General features: G+C 53.7%; 1 long non-coding RNA gene across 1 annotated transcript in view; it reads right to left on the minus strand.

The window, feature by feature from the left end:
• Positions 1–10,048, minus strand: part of LOC106725074 — a 23,240-nt gene extending 13,192 nt beyond the window's left edge. Inside the window, exon 1 of the long non-coding RNA XR_001360950.1 lies at positions 9,379–10,048. This is a non-coding gene — a long non-coding RNA (uncharacterized LOC106725074). The remainder of the gene's footprint in view (positions 1–9,378) is intronic.
• Between the last annotated feature and the right edge of the window lie 6 nt (positions 10,049–10,054).

The following is a 10,054-nucleotide window of genomic DNA, read 5'->3' on the forward strand; positions in this document are numbered from 1 at the left end:
GGAAGTAGGGGCTGCAGGAGGCCAGCACCAGGCGGTGGCACGGGAACTCGCGCTCGCCCACCCGCACCACGCAGTCCAGGAACTTGCCGTGGTCCAGCATGTCCTTGAGCCCGTCCTGCAGGAGCGTCTGCTGGTACAGCCGCTGCTCCTCCGCCTGCTCCAAGCCCAGCGCCATGGTGAGCGGCCTAGGGTGCAGCGAGCAGGGGTGCCAGGGGCCTCCTCTCTCTGTTCCCTGCTTTCCTGCTGGGTTGTGCTCCGTCTCCGCAGCTGTCTCGGTGGGCTATATATAGAGGTGGGCCTGGCCCTGTAAGGCGAGCTGCCTGGCCTCCGGCACATGACGCAGAGGGGACAGCTGGGCAGAGAGAGGCCCTCTCCCAGAGCAGCCTTGACTCAGCCCCGCGGACTCATGGGACGGGAGTGGGGTTTCTGGGCCCTCCTGGAAAGATGAGGGCCTCACTGCCTCATTTCTAAATGGAGCACAGCGCGGCCTTGATCGCATTCCGAGGTTGGGCAGTGCCCCTTGGGGGAGGGGGTGACCCAAGCTCTGCCCCTTACATTAGGGAGGGGCAGGTATTGGAGTCCCACCTTCGGTCTCCCTTCATGCCTTCTGGGTCTTTCCATCAGGTGCCTCTATTTCCTCTCTGGAGTATATCTCACTCCAGCCACCTCTGGATACAGTGTGCTTGGGTCCGTGCTCAGAGAACTTGAGCATGACATTCAGTCATTGGGGACCTTGTTGTCCCACCTTTAAAATGGGAAGATCTTCTCCCATGTCTGCCCCAGCTCTGAGATGCTCCTTCAACTGTGCAAGAAAGCAAGTAGGGGCCTTAGGTAAACAAGATGGCCACTTTTTAGGGGGAAATATATATATATTGATTTCAGAGAGGAAAGGAGAAGGAGAGATAGAAACATCAATGATAAGAGAATCATCGGCTGCCTCCTGCACGCCCCCTACTGGGGATAGAGCCCGCAACCCGGGCATGTGCCCTTGACCGGAATCGAACCTGGAACCCTTCGGTCCGCAAGCTGACACTCTATCCACTGAACCAAACCTGCTAGGGCAAAATATATATTTTTATTGATCTCAGAGAGGAAGAAAGAGGGAGAGATGTAAACATCAATGATGAGAGAGAATCACCGACTGGCTGCCTCCTGCATGGGTGGCCACTTTTCTGTGGAGCCTGGGGCAGGTCAGATCTCTCTGTTGAGCCTCAGTTTCCCTTCCTACCCTATGAGGAGGTGGGGGAGTTAGACTAGGAGGGCCTTAGCTGAGGTTCAGAAGCACTGAGGTTCTGTATTCCTAGGAGTACACAGTCACAGGGTATTAACACTGTTAGGTGTCAGACATGCTAGAAAATTAATTTCCTAGAATTCGACTATTCTAGGTGTTTAAGCCCCAGGTTTTTAACATTCTGGGGGAGGGACATTCTGGATTCTAAGGTTCAAAAAGACGTTCACTGTCTATGCTCATTGGTCTTGGCCCATTCTAGGCTTGGCCTGAGCCTGCCTGGCCCTAGGGCCCCTGCACCCTGTGTACAGCCTAAGGAATCAGGGTAGAGGCCCAGGACAGCCAGTCCCTATGCCCACACTGCTCTGGACTCCTGAACACCCCACCCCGCTCCACACACACACACAACAGCCTCAGCCACCAAGATTAACTTGTTTCCAAAGTGCCAGAGGCTGCAGCTGTGGGTTAAATTTAGCCCCCGGGACACTGGTGTGAACTGTTATGGGGTATTCTCCCATCATTCCTCTGAGTCACTTGTTTATAACGCAGGCTTGGGGGGATGGGAGGATTGGAGAGGGGACCTCAGGCTGGGCCAGGACTGAGTCACCTCCCCTTTTGTGATCTCAGCCATGTCACTGCCTGTTCCTCCTGAGCAGTGCATTTGACCATCCCTTGCTCACCCTGCCAGCAGGTCCCAGAAGGCACAGCACCTGGGAAGGCCCTGGAGTTCTTGTCCACCTTGCAGAGAGGACAAGGAGGATGAGTGGTGGGCTTCCAACCCAGCCCTGGACTGCAGGGCACTTCCAGCAAGTACTGTCAGTGACACAAGGCGCTGAGAAGCTAGGCAACTTGGCCAAGCCACACAGCGGACAAGTGGCCCAGCCCGGATTCAAAGCCGATCTGCCTGCCTCCAAGGACTGTGGGTATCCTTACCTTACCGCTTCCCACAAATTAACAACAACAACAAAAAAAGGTCAGACAGAAGGTACTGACTGAACAATTAACTTATATTTACCAAATGACTCTACGATGTATTTTTAGATCATGATGAATCCCATCGTGCTCACTCCCTACCAGGCATTCCATTACGTGGCTCATTCATTCATCGAGAACCTGCTGAGGATGCACCTGAACATCAGGCAGGAATTCCTGTCTTCATGGAGCTTATATTCAGCCCAGGGCGTGGGGGTAGGAGGGTGGGTGTGGAAGACAGCAATAAATAAATTATTATGCAGCATGTCAGATGATACTGCTGTGGTGACAGACAGCAGGAAAGGGGGTGTGGGGAGTGACAGGTGGAGGTGGTAACAATTTAAAATGGAATAGTCAGGATGGGCTCACTAAAAGGTCTATATTTGAGCAAGTTCAAGCCATGGAGAAAGCAGGACTCCAGGGAAGGGAACAGCTGGAGCAAATGCCCTGGGGCAGGAAGTGTCTGGCTCATTCTAGGAACAGCAGGAGGCCAGTGGGGCTGGAGCAGTGAATGAGGTGAGTAGGAGATGGCGACAGAGAGGAGAGGGTGAGGGACCCATGCAGGACCGCGTGCGGAGTGTACAGCGTTGGTTTTCCCCTCAGTGAAACAAGGAGCCACTGTTGTTGCTTTAAATCTAATTATGGAAAATGCAAACATATACAAAGGTGGAGAGAATAGTATACTGACGTCCCATGTACTCATCATCCCACTTCAACAACTATCAGGTCATGGCTAGGCCTGTACCCACTCTGTGAATGACCCAGGGAGATTGGATGTGGGTGTAGGAGAGAGAGGGAGGCAGCGTGACTCCACTGCTTTTCACTGAATCAAAGGAAAATGTCATCTCATTTCATCCCTTTAATCTTCACATCAATATTATGAGGTAGGTATTAGTTTCCCCATTTTATAGAAACTGAAATTTAGATGGCTAGCAAATAGGGGATCAGTCTTATGTTGTTTTTATTTAGTTATTTAGTTATTTATTTTTATTGACTTCAAAGAGGAAGGGAGAGGGAGAGGGAGATAGAAACATCAATGATGAGAGAGGCTCATTGATCAGCTGCCTCCTGCATGCCCCCTACTGAGGATCGAGCCCACAACCTGGGCATGTACCCTGACCGGAAATCGAACTGAAACCTCCTGGTTCATAGGTCAATGATCAACCACTGAGCCACTCTGGCCAGGCTGTTTTTAGACAACATTGTTGAGGCATAAGTGACACCCAATAAACTGCCCATATGTAACGTGTACAATTTGATAAGTTTTGACGTATGTATAAACATATGTGATTGTGAAACCCCATCAAGGTAGAGGGATATATCCACCACCCACAAGTCACGTCGTGGGACTTGTGACACCCAGTCAGACATCCCCAAGGGTTCCTGGACTGTGAGAGGGCCCAGGCCGGGCTGAGGGACCTGCTCCCCACCCCCCACCCCCCAAGTGCACTAATTTTGTGCACTGGGCCTCTAGTTTTTCAATAGTACCTGGCCTGGAAAAACCCCTCTGCTGGGCAGAAGTGGGAACAAGTGACAAATTAAATTGTCATTGGAACCTCAGCCCACAAAAGTAGGCCTGGACCTGCATGCTAAACCTAAGCAGGCCAACTGTTTGTTAAAAAAAATAAAAATAAAAAAAGAACTCAGAGGCTCTAACATAATAGCCAACATGTCCAGGATGCAATAAAAATCACCCGTCATCATAATAACCAGAAAAGTCACAACTGAAATGTGGAAAGAACCAACTGACAGCAACACGGCGACGAACCAGAGGTTGGGGTGATCGGCCAAGGGGTTTAAAGCAGCCATTGTAACAATGCTTCCCCAAACATCACAAAACCGTTTGAAACAAAGTTTTATAAATTGAAAGAAAATCTCAGCAAAGACATGGGAGTTATACAGAAGAACCAAGTGGAAATCAGAACTGAAAAATAGAATAACAGAACTAGAAACTTGCTGGATGGCCTAGTAGGAGCGGGGAGATGACAGAGGATAAGTGAGTGCACTTGAGGGCAGGTTAATAGAACACTTCCAATCTGAAGAATAGAGAGTATATATATATTTAAAAAAATAGAGTGAAAAAAAATTGCATCTCAGGCCCATGAGACAACAAAAGAAGTCCTCTAAAACTCAACAACAGCAAACAACCTGATTGAAAAATGAGCTAAGGAACTGAATAGAAATTTTTCCAAAGAAGACCCATAGATGGCCAATGAGCACATGAAAAGATGTTCAATGATGCTAATCACTAAGGAAATTAAGCCCAAACTGCAAGATACCACCTCATGCCCATTAGAATGGCTACATCAAAACAAAACAAACAAACAGAAGATGTACAGAAATTGAAAGCCTTGTGCACTGGTTGGCGGGAATGTAAACATGGTACAGCCACTATGAAAGACAGTATGCCAGTTTGTCATAAAAATAGGATTACCACATGATCTAGTACTTCTGATAATATACCCAAAGGTGTTGAAGCGGAGTCTCAAAGAGATATTTGTACACCCACGTTCATTGCAGCATTATTCACAATAGCCAAAAGGTGGAAGTAACCCAATGTCAATAGACAATAGACAGATAAAGGGATTTTTAAATGTGGTATACACACATATACACTGGAATATTATCCAGCCTATAAAGGACGGAAATCCTGACATATGCTACAACACAGATGAACCTTGAGGACATTAAGCTCAGTGAAAAAACATGTCACAGAAGGACAAAGATTGCATGATTCCACTTATAGGAGGGATCGAGAGCAGTCAGATTCATAGACAAGGAAAGTAGGTAGAATGCTGGGTGCCAGGGGCTGGGAGTGGGCACGAGGAACAGGGAGTAACTACGAAAGGGTGCAGAGTTTCAGTTTTGCCAGATGAAAAGAGTCTGTGGATATAGATGGTGGTGATGGCAGCACAACAATGTGAATGTATCTAATGCCACTGGCTGTACCCAGCCTATCCTGACTTACCAGTCATGACTCTAAAAAGCCACGTAATCAGGGGCCAAGGGCACTGCTGAGCCAGGGGCGCATCACGTCCTCATCTCACTGCCCCTGCTGTGCCCTAGAAGGAAGGAAGGCCAGCTCTGTCCAGCAGCCAGCGCTGCTCTGCCCATGTTCCAGGCCACCAGGTGTTCGTGAGCTGGTTGGGCCCAAAGAGCAAAACGGAGGAGAGTGCACAGAGATGCCAACTGTGGTGCCCACCATTCATGGCCCCCAGCCACCCAGCGGCCTCTGCCTCCCAGCCTTCCATGCACATGCCATGTGAGGGTGAACTTGGAAATATAGTTGATCCTTGAACTATGAGGGTTTGAACTGCATGGCTCCACTTATACATGGTATCCTATATAATAAATCCTATATAATAAAAGCCTAATATGCTAAGTCGTCTGTTCAACCAAAGCGTAATATTTAGCTAAGGCCGCTCAACCGCTCACTATGACGTGCACTGACCACCAGAGGGCAGGCACTCTGACCGGTAGGTTAGCTTGCTGCTGGGGTCCAGCCTATCAGGACTGAGTGAGACAGGCCAGACACACCCTGGAGCCCTCCCGCAGTCCCTCCCTGGCTGGCCAACCTGCCATGTCCCTCCCCAGCCCCAATCACACAAAGGATGTCCGACTGCCAGGCCTAAGCCGTCAGTCAGACATCCCCAAGGGTTCCTGGACTGTGAGAGGGCCCAGGCCGGGCTGAGGGACCCGCACCCTCACCCAAGTGCACTAATTTTGTGCATCGGGCCTCTAGTTTTTCAATAAATATGTACAGTTCTATAAATGTATTTTTTTTGTAATTTTCTTAATAACATTTTTTAGCTTATTTTATTGTGAGAATACAGTATATAGTAGAGATAAGATACAAAATCTGTGTTGCGTGATTGTTAGTGGTAACGCTTCCAGTCAACAGTAGACTGAGTAGCTAAGTTTGGGGAGGAATCAAAAGTTATATGCAGATTTTCTAGTGCATTGTATTCGGTGACCCTAACCCCCACATTATTCAAGGGTCAACTGTACTTTGAGGATGAGGGAGGTGGGGTGGGGCTGGAGGAAAAGGCTGTGTAGAGGTGACAGGCAAATGGATGGGTAGCAAGAAGGAAGAGAGTGGAAACAGAGAGGCCGACCAGCCACGAGACCAGGGGAGCAGCCAGGCCTCGGTCTGCTGGCAAGCCTTTTTCTAGGGTGACCTGAGTGAGCCCCTGTTCCTTTCGACCAAGAAAGCGGGCCTGTGTGAACAGGCAGCATCCACGCCTGGGAACCTGCACCACCCACCGGCCTCCGGTCCGCTTCCCAGTCAGACCCCGCCCCCTGCATCCAGAGCTAAGTGACATGAAACAGGGGCCTCATTCACCACAGATCCCTGGGCCTAGAGCCCCACCTGCCTCAGAGGCCACTACCTGTCTTTCATCTGAGCTTTTGTCCTCCCAGGCACCCACCACAGCACCTCTGATACCTGGCCCCTCCAGAATCCCCGCCCACGAGGGGAGGAGTGAGTCCACAGGGCTCGTCACAGCACCCCCAGTGCCGAGCATGAATGGGAGGGACCCCGGTGGCTACACACCTGGTGCTCACAGAAAACCACACCTGCAGGGGCCCTGGCCTCCTATGGCACTGCCTTCAGGGCCTCGACCTTAGGAGCCCCAGGACCTCTCCTCTTTCAAGCCCATTCTGCACCCCCTCAAAGACCCAGCACCCGTTTGGGGTGCACCTCTGCTCTTGCCTCAGCTCCGGTCTCTGGGTGTTCCCCAAAGCTCAGCCCACCGTAAGGGAGGGAGATGGGGTCCAGGGCATGATGTCCATGCTGTCTGCAGCCGAGCTGCCTGGTTCCTTGCTCTGGTTCAAGTCTTTAAATCTAGCCGATAGTCCGGGCAGGCAACATGTAAAGAAGAGACTGGGCCAAGAAACAGTTGTACTGAATTTATTCCCCTCACTCTTTTCACTCACCCACCTGCTGTTCCCCACACACTCTGTGGCTGTGGGGTGGCCACACATGACCAGACATCGGGGGCCCACAGGCCTGGGCACAGCCATGCTGCCACCCCTGTGAGGGGCACTGTGGCAGCACATGCCAGAGTCAGAGACTCAGACTCTAAGGCCAGTCCCAGATCCCAGAACTGTGATCATGGGGCTGGAGGCTTCCCTCTGGCCCAAGACCAGAGAGCCCTGGGGAAGCTGGGGCAGGGACAGGCCCAGGTTCCGGACCTGAGATCTGGCCAACGGGGCTGAGAAGTCCAGATGGACAGACCTCCTCACGGCCGAATCCCAGTGGAGGTGATGAGCTAAGCCCCTCCCCACCACCTACTGCCAGCCCTGGGGTTGGGTAGGAAGCCCCAGTACCCTCAGTCCGATATCCAGGTGCTTACTTTTGAAATAAAAAGGAAATGGAGAAGCTGGTAAAACAAGAACCCCGTTGACACTGGAACTGCTGAGGTTCCATTATTGCTTCAGGCCCCCCGAGGTCTGGCTGGAAGGGTGCTCCCACCCAATGGCCCAAGGGGAAGAGAGCATTTAGCACCAGGGACATGGGGCTCCTGTCCCCACTGGGATGGGGCCTCCCGGGAGAGGACTTGGCTGCACCCACTTAGACAGCTCCAAGACCATTGTGACCGGAGCCCCGCCTGCTGTCTGGACCCCTCTCCTGCCCTCAGAGGGAAGGTATAAAAGAACAGGGAACCCAAGTCTTAGGACAGGGGTTCACAACCAGCTCCCCCAACCCCCCAATCTCTGGCCTCTGCTTGTCAAAGTCTGGCCTGACAGACCAGGGGCCCCGCCTGGCCAGGCCCCCAGGCTTGCTAAGGCTGCAGTGGGGCTGGCTGGTGACAAGGCCACCAGCCCCTAGGGTAGGGTAGACCCTGGTGTCAGTGACAGGGGGTTGGGGAACCCATGGGGCTCCCGGCCTAAAGCCCATCGGGGGGAGATCAACCTTTTTTTTGGAAAATGTGAGCCAGCTCTGAAGAGCTGCCAGGCACTGGGACCAGAGGTTAGAAATAGCAAGCGTGGGGGCGTGGGGAGGGGGGTCCCTGAGGACATCATGGAAGCCCAGAGATTAGAGGTACAAGAGAGGGAAAGAGCTACAGTAACGCAGGGCCCTGGGAGGCCCAGCCTTGGGGTGGGAGCCAGACAGGAAGCCTTCCTCTCGGGGAGGGGCCCACGGTCAGTCCCGGGAGGACGGCAGGGGCCCCAGAGGGTGAGTCTGTGGGCTCTGGCTTGTACTGCTCCTGCTGCAGCCCCCGAATCAACCGGGCCAGGGCACTGCCTGCTCCACGCCCAGAGAGCGAGCGGGCTGTGCGGCTTGGATTATAGACCCTCAAATCACTCGGGCTCCTCGGGCCTGCCCACATCTGTACAGAATAAAGTGCTTCGTTTATTGATGATTAAAATGTGCCCAACCCCCTGCCCCAGCGCCGTGGGCCTCACAAGGAGGTCAGTGGGGTTCTAACCCCCTCAGCCCTCAGGCCGATGGGGCCCAGTCCCCCCACCACCCCGCTGGGGCTCAGGCCTGCTCCCACTCCAGCCATGCTGGGAAGGCGGTGGTATGGGGGTCGTCGTGGGGGTTTAAGGTGCAAAGAGTATAACAAACAAAACCGTATAAACAATAGGAAAGAGCTTAACTAGGAAACATGTAGCTTATGGAACCTTCCTCCCCATTTTAAGGGCAGGAATAAAGATGTTAAATGACAACAAAAAAGGGTGACCTGTTAGTGCTGGCCTCATGCAGGCAAGCATTGGGCACAGGCAGGGACTCCCCTAGGACCCTGCCCCGACGCGGGGCCTGACCGTGCAGGCTCCTCAGGCTCCTCTCACTAACAATGCCACAGGCACCCGCCACCAACGCAGAGGCCCAGAGGGACAAGGGTGCCGGACACCAGCCATGGGCAGGTTGTGGCGGGGCCAGGAGAGGATGAGGCCTGGCATTGCCTTCAGGAAGCATGATGGACAGACACACACATCTCCTCTCGCGTGGGAGACAGGGCCGGGACAGCTGGTGAGGGGTGGGTGCTCTGTGACCAGCAGCTCTGCCCTCTGCCCCCGATAGCACCTTGAAACCTCAGAACACTTGTCCAGGCCTCCCCCTAGGCCCTGCTCCTGGGGGCCACCCATTTGCAGGGGCTCCTTGACTGTAGCCCCTGGGAGCTGGTGTCGGGGGAGCCGACCCATCTGCCCACCCCAGGCCTGTCCCCAGGGACCTCGGTGCAGCCTGGTGCAGGTCGGGGACCCCTGTGCTTGCTGGCAGGGCGATGGGTGGGGAAAGCAAATGCCGGGGTCCAGCCCCTGCCTGCCCCACTCCACATGGCGCAGAGCTGGGTCTGAAGTCTTCACGCCTCGCCAGGCCCCACCCAACACGCTCCTGGGCATTCAGTCTCAAGCCCCTGCCTCGGTGTCCACAGTCCTCAGACTGAGTCCACAACTGCTCCCAGGGTGGGGTGGGGGGGCTGGCACCCCAATCCCTTTAGGACAAAGAAGCAAGTTAGGGGACACAGGGAGGCAGGGAGGAGCCCGAGGCTGGCCCAGGCTCAACCTGAACAACCCTCGGCTCAAGCCTCAGCAGAGTGACCAGTCACACCTGCGCTCCAGGCCACCCCTTCCCCTGTCCCTGCTGCCTCCAACGCCCCCCTCACCTGGAGGGGGTACTGCAAAGCGTTTCCTCTCTTTTTCCTTCACTTCCCAAAAAGGGGAAAGGCTTCAAGGAGTCCCTGAAAGGGGGCACTTGGGAGTGAGGTGTCCTCCACCAGCTCTGGGGGGCAGCCAGCCTGCACCCTTGCCGGGCTGGTGTCTCGCTCCCGCTGGCCCCGGGCTCCAGGTCCTGCGTGTGTAGGTCAGGGCTGGTTGTTGGCGCTCATCCTCCCGCCGCCGCTGTTGGCC

The sequence above is a fragment of the Myotis brandtii genome, unplaced genomic scaffold (assembly GCF_000412655.1).
Source record: "Myotis brandtii unplaced genomic scaffold, ASM41265v1 scaffold134, whole genome shotgun sequence".
Lineage (NCBI taxonomy): Eukaryota > Metazoa > Chordata > Mammalia > Chiroptera > Vespertilionidae > Myotis > Myotis brandtii.